General features: G+C 38.1%; 3 long non-coding RNA genes across 3 annotated transcripts in view; 1 reads left to right on the top strand and 2 right to left on the bottom strand.

Annotated features, from left to right (window-relative positions):
* Positions 1 to 9704: 9704 nt before the first annotated feature.
* LOC118170201 lies at positions 9705 to 21030 on the bottom strand. The gene is made up of 4 exons (XR_004752572.1): positions 19843 to 21030; positions 19704 to 19768; positions 11298 to 11369; positions 9705 to 10179 (listed from the first exon to the last, which is right to left on the bottom strand). It is a non-coding gene; the product is annotated as an uncharacterized LOC118170201 (long non-coding RNA).
* On the top strand, positions 18048 to 22090 carry LOC118170202. Its single transcript, XR_004752573.1, has 3 exons — positions 18048 to 18231; positions 18424 to 18538; positions 21030 to 22090. It is a non-coding gene; the product is annotated as an uncharacterized LOC118170202 (long non-coding RNA).
* The window catches only part of LOC118170200, a 29307-nt gene continuing 24437 nt past the window's right edge, over positions 21564 to 26433 (bottom strand). The window contains exon 4 of the long non-coding RNA XR_004752571.1: positions 21564 to 22079. This is a non-coding gene — a long non-coding RNA (uncharacterized LOC118170200). The remainder of the gene's footprint in view (positions 22080 to 26433) is intronic.

Here is a 26433-nt window from a genome sequence, read left to right as displayed (position 1 = left end):
AAGAATTGAAAAGTTGCAATATGAAAATTTTGCAGTAGAGTAGAGACTAATTCTAAATACTAAGTAGTGTCATTGGCTATGATTTCCAAGGCTTCTGGGGTCTTTTGCATCCATATCAGACTAAAGAGAAGTTGGAAACAGAACGTTTGGGAGACCTAGCCTATCAAGGACCTTCACCCTTTGGCTTTTCTGAGATTTCTGGGAGATCATTAACAGACACTTTCAGCCATGAGAAGCCCAATGAGCTCTCTGATCCCCTTACCCTACAACTTGTAACTTTAATATAAAGAGTCAGGAAACCCTAATAGCTCCAAGGTTTCGTGCTTTTGGCTTCGTAAGTGGGAGCCTGGAAGTTTTAAGAGCTTGACTCAGTTTTCTGTGTTTGCAGGCTGCAGACCATAGATGGGATGGGGGATGCTGAATTCTTGGGTGTCGTGAGGAGCAGAGCTGTTGTAGGAATGCTGAGAAGCCAGGCTGGGAGAGGGGAAGACCTCAGAACAATAGCAGAGAGCTTGAGGACATCTTCCATGAATAAGAAAGTTCTTGGCATACATAATAGCCACACTTAGGGAAGTTTTCTGAGCCTTTCCTAAATAGCTAAAGGAGAGTCTTTTTAGGCTTTTTCTTTTGAGAGCTGGAATGAACAGAATGTGCATACTCTTTGGACACGACAGGGAAAGAGATAGAACTGCACTTTTGTGCCTAGGCCAAAAAATAATTAAGGCAATAATACAATGTGAAGGAATATGCTAAGAAATTCCTAGAGAAAGACTTTTAGCCAGATATAACTCATGACAAATGTTTTTCTCTTATCTTTATGCAACTTTAATAGTCTTAGTAGGCAGTATTAGAAACACCTATAAGAACTTATAAATGGTATTTTAGTGTGCCCTTTTTTTTATGCACCATTTTTTACAGGTAAATATATTACACATTTTTTTAAGAAGATTCTGAACCCTGCCTAATGGTAGACTGTAGAAAATTGGATGAGTAGAGGTTTATGGCAACTTTGGAAATATCTGAGGTTGCTTCATGAAAGACAAATAATATGTTTAATATAATGGGAAAAATATACCTGGGAAAAACACTAGAGTTGCAGAGTCATGGCCCATGACACAGAAGGGATACAGAGGGTCTTTGGAGCGGGAAACTATTTGGCAGCTTTTCTGCCTTAGTGGGCTGGGAGCAGTGAGCAGCCAATTTAATCAGTAGGTAGGAGAGGCAGCTCCAAAAGAGTTGGGAAACCAAAGGCGGTCCCCCCGAACTATCAAAAAATACATTTTCAAAGTTATTATGTAACATTACAGTCAAAACTGAAGATAAGAGGTTGATGCATCACAGCATTAGCAAAGTCAGTGTTAATAAGTTTGCATAGATAAGGAAGATTTGGCGTAGAACTTGGGCATAAAAATGAGGAGCCAACATTAGCTGAAACTGAGCTCAAAGTACCATTGCCAAGAGATGTAATTCTTGTCTTCATCTCCTTGAATATCAAGGTTTATTTAGTTTACAAACATATGGGTTTTCAAAGCTAGTACAACTGTGACATCGATTTAGAAGCTACAGACAGTCAAGAGGTTAAGATTAGAGCCGGCCAGAAATTTTCTTACAAAACAGAATTTTGCATTTTAGCCAGGATTAGTTAAGACAACTGAGTCTTACAACATCATACTGCCAGGTGAAAAAATGACTCACTTGACAAGCTTAGTACTGCTGGGATGAGTACATTTGAATTGTGTTTTAACATAAACATTTATGGAGTGTTACCATTATTAAGAAAAGATGTGTTAAGGAGAATTGTGCCTTTACATTTTTTAGGCAAGGGGAGGGCACTTTGGAAGCCAACGCTTTTCCTGGATTTAACAAGGTAGTGAGGTGGCTCTTGCTCCTCTGTACAACAGGGTGTCTTAAGCCTTCATGTCATACTTGATGGCCAGTATAATTTGTGCTTTTCCAAAAGTTCATCTAAATTTAATATATATATATATTTCTTGTCTAGATATATTTAAAAATAACATCTAAAAAAATCAAAATCAAATAAAGTATTGTTTCATCAGAAAATTTCCTGCTGGATATGAAACTAATAACCAAATACCATAATAAAAAAATAACAACAACCAACCAAACAACAACAACAACAACAAAAAAAAAAAAAAAAAAAGGAAACAAACAAGCAGTCATACCATATCTGTGGACCTTTTAGCACAACAAAAAATTCTGCCACAAACAGTGAAAAAACAGATGGAGAAGCAATGCAATCCTCTGCCCAATCACTACAGACTCAATCAAAGAATTCTGAACTTCAGCAGAATTCACTCAGACACTGGGGATTACATGGGCAAAAACCTAGATTACAAATCAAAGAGCACTGAATAGTACATGTATATGTTCCAGTTATCAAAGCTGCTTAATGATTAAAGTCATCTATGCTTACAAAAAAAAAAAAAAAAAAAAAAAAAAAAAAAAAAAAAGATAAATGCAAAACTGATGTTGAGGTCTGAAAGTATGTCTCTGGATTGACAGGTCATAGGTTAAATCCAGATGAGGGTCACTCAAGCCTGGTGTTAGTCTAAATGAGTACAGCATTAATACTGAAAAATCCTTGCAATGAGCTCACCACCTGTCTGTAGCAGAAATCCTACCAGTCTAGGTTCAGTTTAAACTTGATGTTTACTTGCATTTACAGTATTTACATGCTGCTAACTAGGGAGAATGAAGCAGGTAATCTGTTTTTTTATTTCAGTCACTATTGCTATCCTTAAATTACTCATCTGCTGTCTTTTTAAAAGGCACCATTTTTCATTGCAAGTGAAACAGGAAGCTTGTACTTCATAAATATGACAGAGAGAATTTTCAATTTGGCATGACTTTAAATGTTGGACCGTGTCAGGATAATACAGCAGACACTTTCTTTCTTAAAATAAGTAAAAAGTAAATTAAATAAATAAAAATAAAATAAAATAATAAAATAAAATAAACACAACAAAACAAAATAAAATACAAAATGTTCATATTGCATCAAGATAAGAGAAGTCTGAAACGGATGAAGGAGAATTTGTGTAAAATGTCACATCTGTGTTGATAATGTTAACACTTAGGTCCTGATTTTGAATAGAAAAGTACCTATTGATACAGAACTGAGCTTTGAATAACATCAAAGAGTTAAAATAACCAACACAAAGCAAAGAGGAATAGATCACTTGCTACACTTATTCTATTCTTTTTAAAAACTCATAGGGTTGATGTGAGCTTGTTATCATTCAGTAAAAGATAAAATTTGCTGCAGAAACTATGCACTTTGCAAGTGTGTAACAGCTATCTCAGACCACTAATAGATTTAACCTTGTATGTTCATAGATATTTAAAGTGTTATGGTTTGAAGGTCAACTCCACTGTCTTACAGTAAAAGGGAAGCAAAGAAAGGAATAAAAATTAGAAAGAATTAATTCTTCAAAAAGTTTTTACAAATCAAAACCCTGCAGTTTCACACTGAGAACAAAAGAAGCATATTAAACACCAAAGTTTATCAAGACAAATTAGGTCCCAGTTTCAAATTTTCTTTAATCTTTTGCATCTGAACGTTTTTTTGCCTCATGCTGTTTTCCCTAGTTAAATGTTAAAATGAATTCTAGCCAATACCATTGACTTCCTCCCTTAAAAATATTGAGACACATAATAAAAAATTAATTACTTCCCCTAATTTCCGTGTGATTCTTTAAAAAGATGTAAAATTCATTTAAAGTAAGTGGTGACTTTGTCTTTGAAGATCACGACAATTAACATGGATCAAAGCTTAGGTTCTGTAACGATGATAGCTTATTAGCATAATGAAATTAACTTAGAGACAAGAATCTTTAATAGGTACAACAAAAACGCTTTAATAATACTTGAAGAAAATTATGTATTTGCTAGAAGTACAACAGTTTCAGACTTTCTATCCAATTAATAAGTTGTTAATTAACTCCTTTTCCAAACAATGTGCACTTTAAGTTAACATCTGCCCATTGGATAACACTTTCCTATTTTTTTTCTAATATAATGTAGAACTGCAACACTGTTTTACAGGGAATTCCTTGTAGGACTATTCTTATGCTAGGGAAATAGGACCCAAATATAGTAATATGCTTTCTACATCCATCCAATTAAATAAAGGATAAGGCTTATTTCAAAGATGAGGAGAAGGAATGGGTAATTCCTTAATTATGGTTGCATTGTTTGTGGCAGTGTGTAGTTTCAGATTTCTTTGCATTTTCAATAGAAATTATTTTCTGCAGTTTATATGTCTCTGTAAAATGGCCTTCTGCTGACTAGTGCCATATATGGACTTGACTTGGGAACAATTTTCTATTTTTTTTTTTTTTTAAATATATTTATAGTTCTGTGTTACAAGATTTTAACACCTTATTTATAAGATTATAAATCAATAACTATTGTTTTTTAAGATATGGAGTGGGAAGTTTGTTCGCAAAATATTAAAATAGAGCCTTATGTATAAAAATAGTATTTTAATAGTCTTTGCTTTTTGGGGTGAATAATAAGGGCTTTCAGCACTTTAATTTTTAATTACAATGACACATTTTGTTTTAGGGGCTTCTGCCTACAGAGTGGTTTGAGGATCAAAAATTTCACAGAGCATTTTGCTTTTTGCAAGTGGATTTGGAGAACACACGTGACTGCACTGAATGGATGGGCTCAAAGCCTCTCCTTGAATTGTTTAGGCCAATGATGGAACAATTATATAGGTCTTTTTTGAAACAAGTGAGTTATTATATTGTATTGGATCAAGGATCCATGTTCTAATAAATCCCTAATTACAGTAACTTTTCATTTAATCTGGCAAATTCTAAACAAGTTAAGAATTTCTGAATTGGAATCAGCAACAAAAAATATGCCTGTCTCCCATTCTGTTCAAGGCCACACAAGTTGATCTCATTTTAAGTAGCATGGAAGCCAGGAATGTATCTACCAAACAGGGCACTGTGACATGATTATATTTTATTTCTGAAGAAAAGAAAGAAAAATCTGGAAATTCTTATTTTCCTCTTTTCAGAAATAACAAAGAAAAACAGAAACAAACAAAAACAGAGCAAACATGAGAATGTTTCTGAGGTCATCTTGCACCTTGGAGAAATTTTCTACCACAGACCTGAGAGTACACAACTCTTTTTTTTTTTTTTTTTTTTTTTTTTTTTTTTTTTTTTTTTTTTTTTTGTGCAACACCCAGCCCAAAGTCTTCCATTCAGAGAGCTATAGTCAGATTTTCCATTTCAGATCATGTATGGCCCTGCACAGTCACAGAGTACAGTAACCTCTAAAGTGAGATAAAAATGAGTCTAGATACAAAGCAGAGTATAGGTAAGAGCTGGGGTGTACCAGAGGTATCAAGGGTGGCCCCGGGGCACCAAGACAGCATGGTGCTCCCTGTTAGCTTGTCAAGAAGCCCTTGTAAGGCTGCATGCCTTCACATGATATTTTTAATATTGGAATAAGCAGGTTCAAAACCACCTCAAGTACAACTCCTCTAGCCACAGCCAAAGCTTAGCTCTTCTGGAATATCTTCATGAATAATAACTAATCGATGCTCAGCACATGAAAGTAGCACACAACACTGTCCACCAAGATGCCAGCCTCTTTGGGGTGGAAACAAAACACAACTGTTAACTCGCATGAAAAGTGCGTAACCTGAGGAATAAATTTGAAGAAACCACTGCTTTCTGAATGCAAATAGGCAATGACACTACTCTGATGAAAGCCATTGTCTCTTTACTGAGCACAAATCTGTAAAACCCTGACCATTACACCTATACACCTATAGCTGGTTGAAATTTATTTTTTGGCTGGTTATTTAACTTCTTCTTGCAAAAGTTGAACTTAACTTTCTTTCATTTTTGCAAATCAGAATTGATTTATTTTTTTAAAAAAAATTCTCTTCAAATGTCAGATGCTGAAAATCCTTGTTCGGAAACATGGAAAAGCAAGAGCTGGGGCACTTCTGACACTGAAATTACTTTTGGGATCAGTAATAGTAGGCCCTCCATAGATGGTAGGTTCCTCTTGAAGTAGGCTAAACCAACACTGGCAGCATCCGGGGCCATGTCCTGGGGAAGTCCTCGTTAATGACCAGTGCAGGTGGATGAGCCCTGCAAAAAACAAATCCTCTCATTTCCAGTAGAATAAGTCTAAAAACAAAGATATTTCCTTTTAACTACTTGGTTATGCAAATCACGACTTCTTGGGTAAAATCTTTCCAAACAGTAAATCCATCAGATAATTTCTCAGTTCCTCAGCACCATATTCCAAGAAATATGATATGACCTTGGCTGGGAAGTGCAGTCAAAAGATCACTGTCACCTATTGACTAGCTTTCCTGCATGCATCCACAGCATAACCATTTTAAGACATTATTATTCCTTACAGTAGAGAAAGAAAATAAAGAAAGAAAGAAAGAAAGAAAGAAAGAAAGAAAGAAAGAAAGAAAGAAAGAAAGAAAGCTCATCTTTGAAACTAAGAAATGTACTTATTGTTCCAAATTTTGAACCAATCTTCAGAGTTAGGTTATATATAAGGTTCTTCTGGAGTTTTACTGGAGCATGATATAATGCCAGAAGATACTAAATTCTCATTTCTAAGAGAATGACCACTACACAGAGCTGCCAACTGAGAGTTTCCTTTATAGCAATAAAGAGCTTGCCAGGGATAACCTCAGTAAAAATGACACTGATAAATACTTCAGTTTAAAGATAATCGATACAACACTTCCAGTGTTTACACGTGGTTTTATTTTTTGGTCAGTAGAATATATTTTTCTTGCCCAACTTCCACTTCCAACAAGGTCCTCTAGTCTCTTTCTTGCTTTGGAAACCGAACACTCTATGACTAAATCACAAGTACACGTGCAGTGCTGTCAGTCAGCATAATATCCTGGACAAACATGAGGGCAGGATTTGGCTGGGGGGAATGGCAGTGTAGCATGTTTTTTAAGTGATATATATCTTCTTTGAAAATACTACTCCAGATTATATATACAGAATAAAACAATATATATTCTAGGTCCATTTTTAATTGCTTATTCCCTCTAAAATAACACCTTTCCCTCTTCATGTGTTTTTAGTTCCAGCTTTATGTGATTTCTTGCAGTTGTCCTGGATTTGGATTTCCCTTGATGGCCCTATTCTGTTTTGAGAATAATTTATGTTTCACAATTCATTTGCATGGTTTCCTAACTGCATGGATAAAATAAGCACAACATTCCTTGTCTCTAACTTCACAACTGAAGTTAGACTTCCTAAACATTTCCAGTTTCAGGCTAGGACACTATGGACAAACTGATTCAAAACAAAGGATGAGTACAGTGGCGGGGTAACCCTACTTATATTGGTTTTACTCACCACTTGCAATCTTTCCCATTCTCTCCCCATATGCTGCAGTACACACCGAAAACTTTACCAAGTCAAAGGTTATACATGGGTTTAGAAAACTTGCATTGCTTATTAAGGGAAAAAAAAAAAAAAAAAAAAAAAAAAAAAAAAAAAAAAAAAGATCTAGAACCTAAAGTATGATGGAAGTGTTCCCTTTCAAGGAGCTAGAAAATAATAAAAATAAATAAATAAAAAGGTTTAAAAATTAGAAAAGAGAGCAAAAATTTGGAAGTGAGTTTTAGGTGCTGAAGCAAAGCTGCAGATATCTGAGCACTGGAGGCACAGGGTGCCCAGAGAGGTTGTGGAGTCTCCTCCTTGAAGATCTTCAAAAGCAGCCTGGACTTGACCGTGAACAGCTTGCTCTGGGTGTTCACACTTGAGCAGAGGGGTGGACCTAGAGGTCCCTGTCAACCTTAACCATTCTGGGATTCTGAAGTCTCTAGAAACACTGCCTACTTCCTCACCTCACTTATAAACCTTCACAAATCAGTCTGAGCAGAGAATAATTTCAATAGATGCTGTTCATAGTGTTTTACTCCGTGAATATTAGCCATTATTTCTGTTATATTGACACAAAAAGCAATCAAGAACCTGCAATCAAGAAGCAGTAGTACCTCCTGCTTCTGCATTATAACCCAGTTACACAACCCACAACATTATACTACTCCTTTCGGTCCTCATTACTGAGCACTTAACATTCACACCCCGGTTATCTGGTCTTTAGTAAGAAATAAAGTTTTTTGTTTATTTTACACCTATTTCACTTATCATTTAAGATTTACAGAATGCCATCAATCTTTGCCTCAGTACATTGACCTCAGTCTAATTGTTGGGACTCCAAATTCTGCACAGATGTTACAACTATGAATTTAACTTTATATAGCAAGAAATTCAGTACTGCCATATGCTGTCTTTTATGAGTTTGCAGTTTGTAATGAATATCCATGACTCATGCCTTTGACACAGGTAAGCCCATGATTATGGAAGGTAAAAAGTTTACTAAACTTTATCACTGCACTTTAACTAACACTACCAACAACCAATGTGAAGGAACTCCTTTGCCTGTGTGTTGATTTGAAAAAATTTCTTAGCTCTTCTTAATATACTGTCTGCATCAAGTGTCAAAATCTTCCAGATTCATATAGTTTTGTATCATAAGATGGTTTTATTTGATATCCAGTATTATTCAGATATCTTTATAATTTGTTGCTTGAATCTTTTGGTTTGGTTGTTTTACTTTATTAAAATCAGTTGGGACAAAACTTTCTTAAGCTTCTTAAGAACCAGTCAGGACTTAGAATTCAAACACATTTCTTAAGAGTGCAGTTTCAAATATTTTAAACAATTTCTATTTAAACAATAGGGAATACCTATTCATAAGTAACTTAATCTTTATTAATCCTCGAGGATATGAACCAGATATTAGTTAACATCCAAATTAACTTTCAAAACTGCAATGAGCCTTATCAGATAGTAAATGTAAAACTGAAAAATTAACCCCCAAAAGCAGACAAGTGAATCAATTGTGCAGTCCAATTAGCTACTTCCCAAATGCAGAAAGGACCTCTCCCTGCAGAGAGGCGTTGAGCCATGGCCCACATACTCTGTGTGGTCTAGCAGGGCTGGTGACTCTCACAGTGATGTGGGAGCCATGGAAAAGTAAGGTGGCAAAGGCTGCAAGAGTTGTTCAGGTCCTTGTTAAGGTTTAAGAGAGGGTGATATGGCTTCAGCAGTTTGACAAAAAAATCTAAAATCCAGAGCTGGAAGCCCTTTGGGATGAGGTGGGGCACTACTATCTTCAAAATGAATTTGCTTAAAGTTAAATAATTCATCTTTTATAACTGTAGGAGCTTCCTTTCTAGAGCATGGACCTGCATCCTGCTCTGTATGCGTAGAGTCCACCCCATGGTAGGGAGTCTCATGGTCCCCCCCTCACAGCAGGAGGTCCTGTGTACTCCTGGAAGTTCTTATTAGATGAGGTGGAGGTGGTGAGCAGCTACATTTTTCCAAGGGTGTTTAAATTAGTTTAAAAGTCACTGACCACTTTCCTAGATAACTTTTTAGCATGTAATCAGAAATGAAAGGCAAAACAGTAAATAGCAAATTATGAGTCCTGAAAGTCAAGTTTAACCCACTCAGTATTAAACTGCTGACATCTGAGTGTGCAGGAGGTGACTTACCCAGGGCAGCTGAAGGTCACATCCCATGCTGTAAATATCCTGATAGTCACATCTGCAAGTAAAATCAAGGATATGTCCTGCTAGAAATTCACACTGATGACCAAAGTAAAAGTATTAAAACCCTTTACTGTGAATGGTTTTTGATGCAGCCACTGAATATTACTAACTAGTTAAAATGAATGCAGAAAGGAGGTATTTTATGCTTCCATTAGACAGTAAGAGACTGAAGGTGAGCTGAGCGTAAAACACTTGATGGTGGTAATGTGTGCGTCCATTTATTCAGTGCTGAGTAACATTGTTCATCTCAAATATCAATTAAAAAAACCTAAGCGACAGCAAAGGAAGCCTAGTCCTGCATCATTAACTTTTTGTCAGCACTGCAGGGAGTGTATCAGCAGATCTACAGCTGCTGGTTTTGAGTATGTTGAATTTTACGAAAGGGCTGCTCATCTCACTGTACAGCTAGCCGATCTGATCCTAGCATGTTCAACAAAGTAACACAAAGTAAAACTGGTGTGAGGTAAGAATGAAGTTTTCTGGGCATGAATCTTCACTCTTCTTCCCACGTAGTCATGTTCGTGCTGCAAAGTGAAAACAATACATGACAAGATGAGAACAGAGGCTGAACCCTCATACACAACCAATAAGTAACAAAGCCCTCCCTAGTTCACTTGATCTGAAGGTACAGCCCATAGGCACTTTTTCATTTATTTTCTGAATAAATTTGAGCTTTTTTTCTTCTGAGTAGGACAAACAAAGCTCAGAGTCATAGCAACCAGTGACAGAGTCCCCTTCAGACACCCTCAGCTGATATTAGCACCATAGTTTTGGAAAAACACAGTGCCAGGAAAGAGTTACCAATGTAGCATTACAGCCGAGGTTACTTTGTAAAGACATCACCACAGCTATAGTCAGGCATCCTTCCACTGAACTATAGTAACTAACAATTGGGTCTAGACTTTTTTTCTGACTGAGATACTCAGTTACTGTGATCTTAATGTCTATTTTGTTTCACTGTATTTTATTTTTTTTACTGCTATATTTTGTTTTCATTTTAAAATTTATTTTCAGTTAATTTCTTTTCAGAGTTAATTGTCTATCTCTTGTGAAATCAACTGTCAAACATCACGGAATCAACAATTGTATGAGGGATGTTTATGCAGTTCAAGTGCTAACATAGTGTGGAGTTAGCACGAAAGAAATTATGCAGAACTCTATCACCATGACTATGCGTTAGAAACTGTTTTCTGATTTTAGCTAAAGCAAATAGTGAAACACTTAGATTTTTATCTGAAGCCCTAGAATCTGGAAGGTATAATAAAAAGAGAAAAGTCCCTCATTAAATTCCACTTCCTGTTTTAGGTTTACTGGAATTATCCTAAAACAAATTCTGCAATCTCTCCTCAAGGCCCAATTCTATGGCTTCTTCCATCTAAAGAACAAAAAATGCCTAAGTTCTCTCCCCCATTTTTGCTGATGGGTGATGAAAAGTGAATTTGCTGTACCTCTACAGCTGACAGAGTTTTTGGCATCTAAACATAAGGAAGTCTCACCTCTGCACTTGCCTTTTTCTCTTGGTCTTTGTATAACACTTTCCAACAATTTTCTACAGATGCATATGGGAGATACCACTGCACCAAGAAAGAAAAACAGTGCATTAGCCTCAGCTTAAGATAAGGGAACGGGGGAAGTGCCACACCTGTGCCAACAGGAGAAATACCTCCTCCTACAGGGAAAAGCTTTATGCATTTCCCAGCCCTTGGTGGAAGACCTGCACACAGAAGAAAAGGAAAATTCTGTTTTATACATGATTTTAAAAGTCTTTGCTAAATTTGCATCATTATAATGTATAAAAACATAAATTAATAGCATTGAAACCACTGCTTTATCCTGGCTCCTGAGCTAAGTTGGGTGAAGCTGCTGCTACCTGGACACAGATTTCAGACCATATCTTAAAAGAAAGGCTGGCAGAGATTTATATTGACTGTCCCCATTTAAGGGACAAAGTCCCTTTGACCTGAGTGAACATTTTATCTGAACAAAGGGTTCCAAGATTAGACTCAGGGGAATTGCTTTCTTGCCCTTGGTTTCATCCAGAAGTAGAAAACGCAAAGATATGTGGAAAAAAAAAAAAAAAAAAAAAAAAAAAAAAAAAAAAAAAAAAAAACTTTTATGACCTATGATTTGGTTCATAAACTTGTTAAATTTAAATTTCATTCTACCTAACACAAGCAGGAGGCAACGGGGAGAATATACATTTGAGTTTATTAGCTGACATTTTTAGCTATTAACATAACCCCATGAAAAAGCCAGTGTGGTCTCAGGATGCACCAGGTGAATTATTTCCAGGATGAAGTAGCAATGTCATGGTAGAGAGGGCTGCTAGATCTTGCTCTGAAATACAGTGTATGGTGAAGAATTCAGTTTAGTTAAAGCTCCAGGAGAACAGGATCACTGTTAGTTAATGTATCAGTCTGTAAACATCAGCTAGGAGAAAATATTATTCCAGCTAAAGAGCAAGCTGGAAAGGAAACAGGAGTAAAAAGAAAAAGCAAGTGGTATAAATTAGTCATACATGTACTTCCCATGTAAATTAAAAGTTCTGCAGACATCAGAGGATCGAGGTTGTGGTGCATCGTCACTGCAGGAATGGAGGAGTCAGGAAAACTAAATTATGTCAAGATCCAATTAGCTAAGTTTTTGAAACTGAATAAGGAAAGTGCAGCAGCAGGTAGGGGGACCTGAAATACCCTGAAAGTTGTATTTTTATGTCCTTAACCAGCCTGCTTCCCTTACCCCTGCTAAACACAGTGCTTAGCTATTAGCAGTCGAACAATAACACTCCTGCCTGTTGGTACAAATCCCGTCTCAGTCAGGAAAGAAATAAAAAATGGCAATGTGAATGAATCTGAAGCACAAAAAAGTTAAAATTGCTGGTAAGGAACTAGCAGTAAGTTTGCAGCAGCTCCTATCTTCTCAACAGCTCAGTTCATATCTACTGAGACAGCTAACGAAACAGGAATTGGAGCGCTGCTCTCATGAGTCACTCTGGAAACCTTTACATATTAAAAAAAAAAAAAAAAAAAAAAAAAAAAGCTGTGTGTTGGAAGTATCTTAGCCAAACATGCTATTTATCTTAAATATACAACAAAACACAACTGTCCTCAAGGTAAATATCCTCTGTTTTATTACTTTAAATCACTTTTCAGTGCTGTAATCATGCCATTATGTTCGCAGTTCCTGGCTCCAAAAAGAAGCAACCATCTAACTATAAACTTCTGGTTTCCCAGTCTATTCTGTGTCACTTTGAGGGGGACAACCAAAGTTCAGTGAGTCTGAGCCTACCACCAAAATTGATGGGAGTAGGCTCAAGACTCCTTGTCCATGACATCTGTAAGGAAAGTGATTTTCTTCTCTCTCTGCAGTTTCTAAGAGATATTCACAGTTCACATCTGTTTTTTTTTTTTGTTTGTTTGTTTGTTTGTTTTTTTTTAACTGGATCTGCAGCAGGAAAAGAGCACAGTCATTCTATGTCATCCACTGGTGTACCAGGAGCACTTTGACTGGTACCACCAGGGGCTCCTGCATTTTTGATATTTTCTCTTGTATCCTACAAAAAACATAGGGGGAAAAAAAAAAAATCTTCATTTTGCCTATAGATGCATAGGAATTTGAATAATAGATCACTGAAATCATTCTTCTACAGGTCTTTATAAGGCCATTACAGTGACTCCCAGGATCAGACTGCTTCTTAAATGTTACTCTAAGATTTTGTACCTTACTGTGCAATGTCCTTTGAGGGTAACAGCTCAGAAAGCTTGGTTTCAGCCTATTGCAGCCAGAACAGGGACACAGCATGGGAATTCCAGTTGTTTTGTTTTCATAAGTTTTTGCAATATGTTATGTTTTATTTTTCCTACCTTTGGAGCCAGGAAAGTTGCATCTGTCATGAGTAACTTCTGCAAAAAATATGATGGTGGAGACCAAAGAATAACAAAAATGCTTTCACACTGAGAGGCCTCTCCCTGTAATAACAGCATTAATCAATAATCGTAATAGCAAGTGGCAGCAAGACTTAAGTGTCCTTAAAATACCTTTATGCCTCTATACATTTATATACATTTATATTTATATACAGGCAAAGTTATGGTCTCCCTTGTGGTAAGACAGGTCTGGACAACTAGATACAAGCAGTAGGAAGATAACCTCACAGGTGGTCCAGATATCTACAAGAGCCACATTGACAGCTGGTAGGCAACCCATCCATGGACTAGAGCAGTGCAGTGTAACCCCTAAAACAACTACTTTTAGACATAGGCACCACATCTCATGCTGGGCTGGCCAGACCTGAACTACCATGGATGCATAGACCAGAATACCCACAGCCCCTAAATAATTATTATTACCAGGTATAAGATGATACTGCAGAACCTTTCTATGCTATCTTTTAGTTCTCCTTTGCTTTTCTATTCTTGTTGTGTTTCTTTAGGTCAAACCAGTAGCAGCTTTCATTGCACTTACAAGGCATGTTGCTAAAAAGGGCAGAGTCCTAATCTCAACGTTTTCTTCATCATTTTGCAACTTTGGGAGCATGCCAATATCGTTGCAAGATTTGGCATGCATTTACCTGGAAAGAATGAGAAACTTCATATTTCATATCAGCTTTGCAAGGTTTCCTCCCTACGCCCCTCTCACCCCCACACCTCTCACCTCTCCCCCCCACCCCCCCGGAGGAAAAAAAAAAAAAAAAAAAAAAAAAAAAAAAGAAAAAACAACAGGGCAAGCAGAGGAACTAGAAACGTAGTCAAAGCTGATCTCTCTGACAATGATATAAATCAGCACTGCTCAGCAAGCTTCTGGGGAGCTCGCCCTGAAAGCAAGATCAGCTCCATCACAAGGGACTGCAGGTTTTGTGGGTACCTGCTATCTGCTCTCCATGAATTTGGGTATTTAGGGGATATTTTTGCCTACTCTTCCAGCTAAAGCCAGTTAGCTACATGAGAGGTTTGTTGCACTTGGACTTAGAAATGTGAACTTTAAAGGCCAAGCTGATAACCCTACCTGCAACCTAGTGCCTTAGATTCCAGTCTAACAAAGCTCTACGTTGAACTTCCATTTCAGACCTTTAGCACAGAAAATATTCCCTGTACAGCTGCTACTTGGTGCTTGGAGCTTAAAATATGGCTTCATTTTGACAGACAAACTCACCAGGCAGCTAACAGAATTTTACAGAACATATACATTAAGTATTTTAACGTAAAATGTCTAAACAGCCTTGAAAAAGGGATGGAAATAGAGGTTACCACCGCCCCCATCCCACCAGAGTGGTGGCCCTTGCAAGTCACACTTCTCCTGAAGCTTCTTTTGCGTCATGTCTGGGGCTGCTTCAGCAGGGACTCAGCTACACCCACATAAAATGAAAGTTTCACAGATAGAGGCGTTCACTGTCTCTTCTGCCACCTTTGCTTCCCTATCTCTTTAGAGAGGGCTCCACAGGGTGGAGTTCCCCCTCCCAGAAAATGACAATAAAGACATGTTTCTTACTGCCTGGCACAGCACTTCCTCGGTGAGGAAGTGACTGTCAGCAAAGGGGTGTCCACCACGGTGTCAAGGCAGGGGTGCTGCCTCCCCACGTGAGATGCTTATGAGTTGAATGAAAGCATTTTCCTGCTCAGCCCCCTAGAGCTGTGCTTTCCTCTGTGGGATGTCCAATTTTCTCTGTGCACCCTGCAGAGTCTCACCAACCCTTGTCTCCAGCCACAGTAACCCACTGGACACACGGCTTAAGCATAGCCATGTCCAAGCCCTTTTGCAGTATAAATCCACAACATTTTGACCAATTCCCATAAAAGTAAATCAGTGCAAGTGAGGGCAGACCGTGGCCCAGCAGCCCCGCAGCTCAGCACAGAGAAGAGCTGGCGACACCAGTGAGCGGCAGCCCCGAGCCGGGCAGGGAGCAGCTGGGAGGGAGCCAGATGGGCAATGAAAGGGGCACAGCCAACTCCTCAAAAAATAGGCTTTTAATTGGAGGACATTTTGCAAGACACCCCTGACATAAAGTTGAATTATTTTCATTTTTGCTCAAACAGCAAAAAATGTAAATGTTGCTGTTTGCACAGAGACTTTTTTTTTTTAAGTTGTTGTTGCAAGACAGCACTTAAAAGGAGGCTGATATTAATCATCTCCATGTAAGGCAAGTTTAAAATGGCATATCAACCAATTATTCAGAGCAGCTGATGGACAGTGGCCTATTGTGCTGGCTGGTGTTTCGTCGGAGTGGGTATCAAATGGGTCCACGTGGCATGAACAGAACAGAGCTCCAGATGGGAGAGCAGTTCCCATCTTTTGCAGAGTAAATCTGCTGTTTGAGACTATATTATATGACTGAAATTTTATACATATGACTTTGTTGGAGCTGGGATCTCTTCCTTTGAAAATGTGCTACAATAATAATTGCATTTACCAGTTGCCAGTCCTTCTCGCAAAACATTTTTTTTTGTTGTTCTGATTGTGAAATTAATTGTCTCTAGCTAATATAATTAAAAACAAACACTTCTGATTTCTGCGGAGGGAAAGGGGAGGAAAAAAAAAAAAAAAAAAGGCACTGCAGCCCTGATTTTCTATTGACAACAAGAAAGCCCTGCCATCCCTGAACTGTTTAATTATTGAAATGAACTGTAACAGTACACTGGATTGTTGCCGAGGTCACCAAGCAGTGCTGGATGTCAAGAGGAAAGCAGCAGCTCTGAGAGCCCTCCAACGCCCCAGGCTCCGTCTGAAAACCCACACACTTTTTCTCAAGCATTCGGCCCCTGATAGGTAGCCCGATAGCACTGCCGATTTGCTGGTATTGCAGAGGTCCGACGGTGCTTGCTTGTTTTAAGACAAGCCAAACTATGCTCTGGTGACCACCGTGACGCTGTGATTCCCATGCCCTATCGCATTCCTCTTTCTCAGATCCCAGGCATTTTTTTTTTCCCCTACGTGCAGTCCAGGATGTAGACAAATGAATTCCAAGTGACCTATGTGGGGGTGGACTCTTTGGAAACAAACAACAAAAATAAGATATCTCCTGTCCTCACTTTTTCATTTGCTTGCTCCCTGGATACAGTTTATTCGTGGCAATGAAACACACATTTTGTCTCTGGAGCGAGATCCAGCAGCAACATCTTTACCACCCCCTAACTTTTTTTTTTTTTTTTTCCTCCCTTCTTCCTTCTTCTTTTCTTTTCCTGATTTCCTACTTCATTCTTTACAAAAGAGATCTTGTTTTACGTTATCTGCTCCTTTGGAAGTCAGGCTGCCCTTTAAAACATATCATATCAAGGCTTTCTATTGATTTAAATGATTTTTTTTTTTTTTTTTCTAGAATAGTTTAGGAAACTGGAAGTTTTGAAAAAATGCATGTGCGTATCTGTACTGGCAACAGGATCTGCTTTGCAAATAATCACTAAGTATCCAGGGAAAGGGAAAAAACTTCTTTTGAAACTTTCAATGTGAAGAAAATTCAGTAGATAGAAAAACTGCTAAAAAGAAATAAAACTGCAGTCGGGGAGCAGACAATAAACATTTCAGATTGCTTTATGGCACACTATTACAGGCAACTATCTTGCTTAAGTAGGCATAACATTTTTCACAGTATATATTTAAGGTTTTATTATGGTTTGGATTAACAGCAGGAAACCATCTCTCTTGAAGGGAGGGGAGAAATAATTTTTGCCAGTTCAGTGGCCTGGCAGGTAGCAAAAAGCACTTTTAAAACAGGACATGGGCGTCTGAATACAATGTGGCCTGAGAAATGCATTGAATGGCCTCCAGCCGAGTGGGATGCTCGCACCATGGGCTACATGCAAGGGATGTACATGGGAGGGATGAGCAAGAGAGGATCCTGGGGATCAGAGCTGCCCCTCGGGCACTGGTTTAGTGACACCAAGGCTTTTGCTGGGCTACCTACAATGAACACAGCCCTGTAAGCTTTCCCTCTTTCCCTGCCTCATTTTAGGGACAAACATCAGAGCATTCAGGGCCACTGCAGCCTTTCGACAGACCTCAGCCATCCTCTTGAGCAGCTCTCTAGGACAGCAAGTTACGCGGCAACATCCACCTTCAGGCTGCCAAATCCTGCCAGTTCGAAACAATGGAACAGAGAATAACGGGAGAAGAATAGCCCACATCAACACATCCAGCATTGTCCCGGATTCCCTTCGGCTTCATTAAAATTAGTGACGTCCTTCGGTCTTGGGTGCACCAGACCTCGCCTGCTCCTGCATGGAGCACTGCTGGCGGAGCTGCTGGTGCTCCCCAGCATCTCCTTGCTGCCAGCACTTGATCGGTGACCCCAGCCCAAACCCCACATTTGGGAATCATGCCACAGCCCGTAGCGACCCATATAGCCGTAGTTGTTCAGAAGAAATGACAGTAACCTGCTTTTTATTATTCCCTACAGAGCGACAACTTGCCCCACTCCCCGATGTACCTCTGCCTCCAAAGAAACACATTTCATTTATCCCATCGTGTCCACCTGCAGTAGGACACTCCTGGGCACAGGATGGGGACAAAAGCTTCCAATATGCAAAGCTTCAGCCAGGCAGAGACACAAGGAGCTAATCTCTGTGTAAATTATGTGAACTGAAGTAAGTAATTTAACAGCTTATTCCCCCAGGTAGCTGGTGACCACTGTATGTCCCTGTTATTTAATTTGACAGTTAACCTTTCGAGGTCTGGTAGTCATTTTAGATTAACCTTTGTATCTTAAAAATTAATAAGCAATTTTCTTCTGGTTATTTTTTTTATTATTATTTGTTATTTTTCCCACCTCTTTCCAGTGGTCATCTCATCTACTACATTTGTTCACCCTTTTTAACGCATCAGCTTGTGAATCAGAGTTGGCGAAGAGCAAAGGGAGGGACTGCTAAGAAATTGGAAAACATTTTTAAGGAGGTAAGATGAAGTATTTGTGCCAGAGTTTACAATTATAAAAAAAAAAATAAATCTAGAAACTATTTCATGTATGAGAGCATGTACATTAGAAAAAATACTTCTATAATGGATAACCATCTTATGAACACTAGAATGTGAGCAATTTGTCAGTTTTTCTTTTAATTAAAATTCTGAATATAGTTCATGCACTGTTTGATTCAGCATCAACATTTTGGATGGGGGCTAAAACTGATTTCCTCTTAAATCTGTGACATTTCTCAGGACAACTGATGAAGTGTGCCTTAACATTAAGCTCTTGAACCCATGAGGTTGGCTTGTTTCAAGATCAGTAAATCAACAGATATTAGAGTAATAGCCCTGAAAAAGCTCAAAACTTCTAACACTTCTGTAAATGCTCTCTTTACCAAAGCTGCATCCATTTTTCCTCTCAGACAACATGTTTTAATTCATTGCATCATTACCAAGCTGGTCCACTGTAAAATGAATTAAAATCAGGCTAGTTAGAACAGTTCCATTCTAAATATGTTTCTCAATGTAATCCATGAAATGTTTAAACAGATTTTTTCTTTTTTTTTTTTTTCATTTTTGAACAACTGAGAAATCTTCTCTGATTTTTTTTACGCTGCAGTGGGCACGCTCATGACACCTGTGCACATTACAGAGCTCCATCAAAATCTGCCATGCCAACATACAATACTAGTGTGTCAGAGAGGAGAGGAATGATGTGTCCCTTGTGCATAAATGTGAATGAACAAATACTTTTTTTTTTTTTTTTCCTGGAAAGAGGATGACACAAAATATCATATGGGTTGGGTATCAAAGTTCGCAATCCCATGCTTCTGTGTTAGACTCATCTCCCAGTTCCTCACCACAGCTTTGCAACACAGGGAGTAAAAATCACCATTACACCTCCTAAAAACACTCATAACTTACCATATTTAGCTTTAAGTTTTAGTTCCCTCTATTTTGCCTGTTTTGATAAATACCCATGGCACTCAATAAAATTGAAACATCAATGAACAAAACAGATCCATATGAAAATTTCCCCAGGGATTAGGAAAGGAGAAAAAGCACATCTGGTAGAGGAGAGTCACATTGCTAAGTATACTCAAGTTCCACGTTGATAGGTGAGTACCAGTGGTAATCTAATTTATCTGTAACTTACCTGAATGCTTCTTGGTTCAAAGCCTAGGGAATGCAAAGGAAAAAACTGAAAACTGAGAAAGCTCACTCAAAAAGATGGAAACAGTCATATTTATATTGTAAGCACCATGGTAGCCCTCTTTGTGAGAAAGAGCTCTTACTTTGTTCCCTGGGAATTACTTGAAGGCAAACATGGTGAGAATTACTTTCGAGAGTGTTTGAGGGAAAGCACACCATGGGAAAGAGGAGCAGATGCATCTTTAGAGTTCAGTATTCTTCATGCCTCTAACTTCATATGCCCTTCACACAGTCTTCCACTAATTCTTCTACACTGATAGTCTATAGAACCTAATTACATGAAGTTTTTTTTTTTTTAAAAAAAAAAAAAAAATCCTTCTATAAAATGCATAATGCCTGATATCTGAGTCACAAGCACAGTTAATGTAATCTAACACATATTGCAGGAACCTACTGCACACAGATATTACCAATTAGCACATGATTTTAACAATCAACATTCATGCAATTAATAGAACACTTCATATTCCTTCTAATTTTGAGCTCTGCATGAGCATATGTTATCATGACGGAATGTGGGATCATTTATTTATACTGGAAGCAAAGCTCCACATAGAAAGCTGAGATGCTGAAAGTTAGCTTAGAAGTGAAAAAGCCTCAGTTTTGCATTGAGAAGTAAATACTTTTCTTCTGCTTTCTAAAAGTCGAGTTGTTTCCTTACCTTCTCTTTGATGCTTGCTTTTAATAAACTTCTGAAAGAGAAACTGTGCTCTGATTGCAGCTGGGGAACACAACTGTAAATTAATCAACAAGCAGGTAAACACTTCTCTTTAAATTGGATAGTACTACATAAACAAGATTCATAAAAAAGAAATAAGCATATTGTCTTCCTTAGATCTTATTATTTTTTTACATTTACAGATTATAGTAGCTGAGCACTTTGTTTTCCTTACTGCATTTGTTGTTATACTTTGCTGTATAATTATTATCCTTACATGACAGATGCAGAACTAAGGTACATAGAATTTAAACCAGTTCCCCACAGTATTTAGGCCCCCATTTCCATCAAATTCAATTGGATTAAGGCATTTAATACATTTAGGGTCTGGTCCTTCCTCCTTTTCTCACTGCAGAGGAAGCAAGGAGCTGAACCCCCAGTTCCCAGAGTCCCAGTAACTGCTGGCCTACCTGACTTGTCTCTCCGCTTGCTCTGGGGTGTTAACATAAGCAAAACGCAACAAAAACTTATTTTAATTACTGAAATCATAGATGTGTTATTAGCTTGTTAAGGAGGAGAGGTGTTTAATACGAAGGTGGTTTTTACACGTAGGCTGGAAGGAATCACACTGCACTGCTGTGGTAGCTGGAGCTGCTACGTTCCCAGTCTATCACCGAGGAGAATAACATCAAAACACAGAGGTTGTACAAGCCTTCATTCCAGAACATCCTCACATCTTCAGCTGCCTTCTTACAGAAATGTCGCACATGTTCCCTACAATTGAAGACATTCCAGCAGGCTTCACAGCCTTCAGCAGCTCCTCCTGTGAGTTTTAATACAAGGGTATGCCAAGCCAGTACTACACCATGCTGACCTTCACTTTGTTTAGGAAGTTGCCTGGTCTAATCTTACATTCCACAGATTTTGGAGAATGCAACTAGTGTTACATGGGTTGGAGTCCTCTTCCACTTGCAACGCAGCAGGAAAGGTGATGCCAGAAGGGGCATCTGACAGCAGAAGTGACCACGTTCCCGTGAGCTGCACAGTGGCTTCCCACTCCTCGCCTGTCCAACAGGCTAGTGACAGTGCTTGGTTCCCTTGGGCTTTTGCCTCAGGAGCTGCTCCAAGCCCCTGCGTCAAGAGGCTGTTGATGCAGGGAATTTTCCTCCAGCAGCAGGAACCGAAGCAGCTGCAAGAGCTGCAGATGTAGCCTTTAAATCATCATGTCTTTTCCTCTTTCAGGACAAGATCCTGAGAGAATTTGGTTTACCACACATCTGACGTGTATTTATGTGTTGCAGAACAGGAGTAAAGTAGCAATTCTCAGGGCATAACTGTATTCTGAAAAACGTCAGAGGAGTTTTCATCCTCCCTTGAACTTTCTCCCCCCTCAAGACAGCGTTCACACAAGCACCTCCTTTTGGGCAGCTGCTGTTTCAAACAAGGATTTATCATAGTAATCTACAGGTGGCTAAAGAAAAGAGAGATTTCACCTGTGGCTGCAGCAGTCCTAATTATTTCAAGGGCTCTTCAACTAAATTTGGGTAAACAGAGAGGTAAATGCTCTGAACATCAGTATCTGATTGCCTTATTTGTATGTTTTGAAATAAGTATGTTTTGAAGTCGGTCCAGATTTCCATGATGACAAGGGAGGATACACAACTGTAGAGAGGGAGAGGGAAAAAAAAAAAAAAAAAAAAGCTTCACATCTCAAATTCAGTTTGCCTGAGGTAACTTCAGCCAAGGTAATAGAGCAGCACTAGTGTCACTGACAGAGAGGTAAACTAAGGGTAATGGCTTTCCACACTGACTAAATACATTAGCACTGGCCCTCCTGCCAAAAATAAATAAAATTAAAATAAATAAATAAGATATTTTTTTTCTGATATCAATAGTAACTAGAGTGGTTTTTTTTTAAGCATTACTTTACTAAAGGCTTTACTGCACAAAGAATCCAGGGGGAACAGAAAATCATATAATTGTGCAGGTTGGGGAATTCTCTAAAAATACGTAACCATGGCACCCTTGTCATTGCCAATCAAGTAATCTTGATAAAAAGTAAAGTAATTAGCCTTTGAGAAGAGCATAAAGCTAATTAAAAATGACAACTTAGTCATCTCCACAAACAACAGCATAGAATCAAGTCAGTAGTTCTAACTACAACATGATTGCAATACCCTGGCCTGCCAAGGGTGCCTTCCTTCAAGCCCATTAAAAGAAACTATCGTTTATAGGATTGAAACTTTGATAACATTTTCCTTTGTTCTAAAATATGGATTTCCTTCATCTACTGTATAGTATGTCTGTTTGCTTTTTTGTGCATTTTACCGTCTTTTACCAAGTCTTTTGCCATCCATCAATAATTTTTATAATTTAAATGACATTTAGGAGCATAGAAAGTCATATAAAAAGACTATAAAATGTGAAGCATAAGCATATTCATTTCAGAAAAGACAAGATACAGATATTTATTCTTCACAACTTTATAAATAACAACCAATAACAACCATTTACAAATAATCAAAAATAAACCACAAATTCTTAATTTATATAGCTATTTGGGGTTCTGTCCTCCCATAGGTGTTAATGGCAATGTTTTAACTAATTTCTTTGGGAACAAGAGTGAATATTTCTTTGTTTGTTGTCATCAAAAAATCCTTGAGGAGGACACGTTTTCAAAAAATTTTCACAAATGCCAACACCTTTCATAGCAGATATTTTTACTCATTGCAGGTACAGAAGACAACAAATATCTGTCTTTTCAAATCACAAAATTCGACTGAATATTTCCTAACATAAACATATATATAATATAAATATATATAATAGCTTATATTAACTACAGCTGGTAGTCCACGGTACCATGTTTCTTAAAGCTGAGAGATCATTTGCTTTGAAGAATTAAGATATGCTAATCTAAGGTGTATGAAGACATCTTCATCTCCATGAATCTTTGGCGCAGCTCCTGAACACCTACCCATAACCTTAAATTATAAAAGGACCAATCAGTACTGATATGTTCTGGTCAAGGTCAAACACTGAGTGCTGCTGGCACTTCATCCCACTAATACACCTTCTCCAAGCACACAGAGGAAATATGGGTTTGATCTTCAGAATAAGGATTGACTGACAGAGGAAAAGAAGTTTTCATCATTTTTTTTTTTTTTTTTTTTTTTTTTTTCCCTAGCCCATGCAATGCTTGACTAAAGTTTAAGTTCTGTATTGCTAGGAGAGACAAGAATAATGATTTAGAGAAGCCCTTAGGCTGCTGAAACATGATGCATAGGAAGCAACCTGCAAAACAGAATGATTGTGACTCAGTGTAAGAACTGAAAACTTAAGCTCCTTTGACTTACCATACATATGAATACATAAGTTGGTAAAATAGTTACAGATGTGTAACTAGACCAAATAAAAAGACCTTGTAGCCATACAGAAAATATGTATCTGCTTGTGCTGCACTTCTTCCACTCTTATAAAAGCTTAAAGCAGGAATAAAATGTTTGCTTATATTTTGAACAAATGTTGGATGAAACAAAATTCTGAGCAACCGTGAGCAAGATAAAGACCTTGATCCTGCTCTGTAATGAATGGTAAGGCACAGTTCACAAAGGCCAGCTCCGACTTAGGAAAGCAAGTCTCCCTAAGCTTCTCTGCAGTCAGTGGAGAGAGCGGATCATCCATCTTCAGCTGTTGTAAACAGGCATCGTTCCACTCGAATCCATGGACGCAGACCAACATATACAGACTGAATATCTTAGGCTGTGATCCCAAATCTACAGATCTGCACCTCTTAATAATTCTTTGCATGCCAAGTGTAACGACTTTGGACAACCTTTCTGAGCTTTGATTTGCAAGCTTTTCATTGAAAACATTTGCAGTGTCAAATGGCCCCCCGGATGAGTTCTCTATCAGGAATTTGGTGCAATTTCAGGTGATTCTAGGGTGTTCTTTAAATTCTTTTAAGTGTTTGTTCACATGTATTAGCATTTTATTTATTTATTTATTTTAAAGGAGGCAGTGATTTTGGTTTTGGTTTTTGTTTTAAACATTTGTAAAGGCCCTCAAGGAAACAATATCTTTTCATAAGCCTACTGGACAAGCAGGTGGTTTGGTCTCAGGCTCTCAGTCTTTGGTGTTATAGAACACCAGGGAAGATAGGAGAAGTGTTGCTTTTCTCTTCATCTTTTGCTTTCCCCAAGCAAAAATTAAATTTTTACAGGGATAAAGTAGTAATCTACAACACCTGCAAAGAGAAAGCATGTACTTGATCTTTTGACATGACTTTTCCTTATGTAGGGAAGGTAGAGATAGAAATGAGATATTTGTCTAGTACGGAGAGAGGAAAAGAGTAAAATCTCCACTTGCTCTTGTACCTCTCATCAGACCTACAGGCTCTTAAACTTAATTCCAAGTTTAACCTGGACAAAGAGATGGAAAAAATGCACTGTAGCCTGCATTGGCAGTGGAGTGGATTCGATGACCTAATAGTTCTTTTTCCATCTCTGATTTCTTTAATACTGTTTATAAAAGGGAAGCAAAAATGATGGGCCACTCCAAACAAATTGTTAACATAAAGCAACAGCAAGTATCAGAATTGGCAAATGCCTCTTTAAGACTTAGGCAGCTCATGGAGCCAGGGAGAAGACTAATAATGCACCTCTGAAGGTCCTGGGCTATGTTTATTTCCCATATTTATTTAAAAGAAAATCAAAATACTTTTAAGCAAGTCAGCTGGTTCCAAATTTAGGAACAATTGAACAAAGAGGAATCTGCTAATTCCAGATGGAGTGCATATAGTCCCTTGGCACTTATTACTTACCAAATGTTTCGGAAAGCAAACACATGACCTAAAAGATTTTGTGAGTGTGGGGTCCTCAAAAAAGCTCTTAACAAGTCATGTCTTTCTAACCATATTTACTTTACCCACACACAAAAACCCACTTAGTTTTCCTTTTTTTTTTTTTGGTTAAAAAAAAAAAAAAAAAAAAAAAAAAAAAAAGACAGACAATGCTCCCTTTAAAGACTATTTATGTACAATTCAGCTATCCCATAAGGCCAGGGGCTCTGTAGGTGTCTCCTTTGAAAGGCTTCAGCTGTGGAGCATCTGCTCCCCGTGCGTGAAGGCCACCTTTCCCTGCACTGTGGCTGGCGTAGGTGTTTGGTTAATGCAGGAGCCCTCCCACCCAGCGGTGCGGGAAACAGGCACCCATAGGCAGCTCCTTGTCTCAAGGATCCAACATAGGTTTTGTGTTTCTTTTTTCTTACATCCAGTCCTCATGAACACAGTTGTTGCCAAACATACTGCACATGGGTACTAAGCCACCCTCAAAACACACCCCTAGGCTAACTCATGTAGGATTGCTGGTATTTCATATTCATGGCTAAGGTGTTGTATCTTAATTACATAGGAAACTGAATCTGATGAATACAACTTGGATTTCTTTAGTGAGTATTATATACATTTTACTAACTGTTTACTCCCCGAATTAAATACTTAGGGAGAAGTATGAAGTACAAATTTGAGGGCAGTTTGACCAAAAATCAGAAAATCCTGCTGAGGGGCTTCTTTTTCCAGTAGCATTCCAGCCCCACAAGCACAGTAGTGTAACTGAGAAAATGTTGCATTATGTTGCATTAGCTCCCGTGGCCTGTGCCCACCAAATCTGCAAAACTTCTGCAGTCTGCACAGGAGGATTCCCTACAGAGGGTCTGGTCTCTTCTGCTGGTCAGACGAGCCCAGCCCTGCCAAAGGTGCAGAAACAAAGAGAGCAAGTTAGAAAAGTGTTTAATAAATATTAGGTTTAAATATCTTTCTTTTTTTTTTTTTCTTTTTTTTTTTTTCCATTATTACTCTTAACATCACAATGTCTTTTCTTAAAAAGTAAACCCCTCTCCCTGCTCCAAAGGGTGGGAAAAAAAGGGCAAAAATAAAAGTAATGTTTAAGACAATGAGTTGTGGTTAAAAGGGATCAGAAAGAGAAAGGACTTTTTGTGATATTATAAATAAGTTTAA

Source organism: Oxyura jamaicensis, chromosome 7 (genome assembly GCF_011077185.1).
Source record: "Oxyura jamaicensis isolate SHBP4307 breed ruddy duck chromosome 7, BPBGC_Ojam_1.0, whole genome shotgun sequence".
In the NCBI taxonomy this organism is placed as follows: Eukaryota; Metazoa; Chordata; class Aves; order Anseriformes; family Anatidae; genus Oxyura; species Oxyura jamaicensis.
The sequence above is the reverse complement of the archived record's forward strand: the minus strand, read 5'-3'. Positions and strand labels throughout refer to the sequence as shown.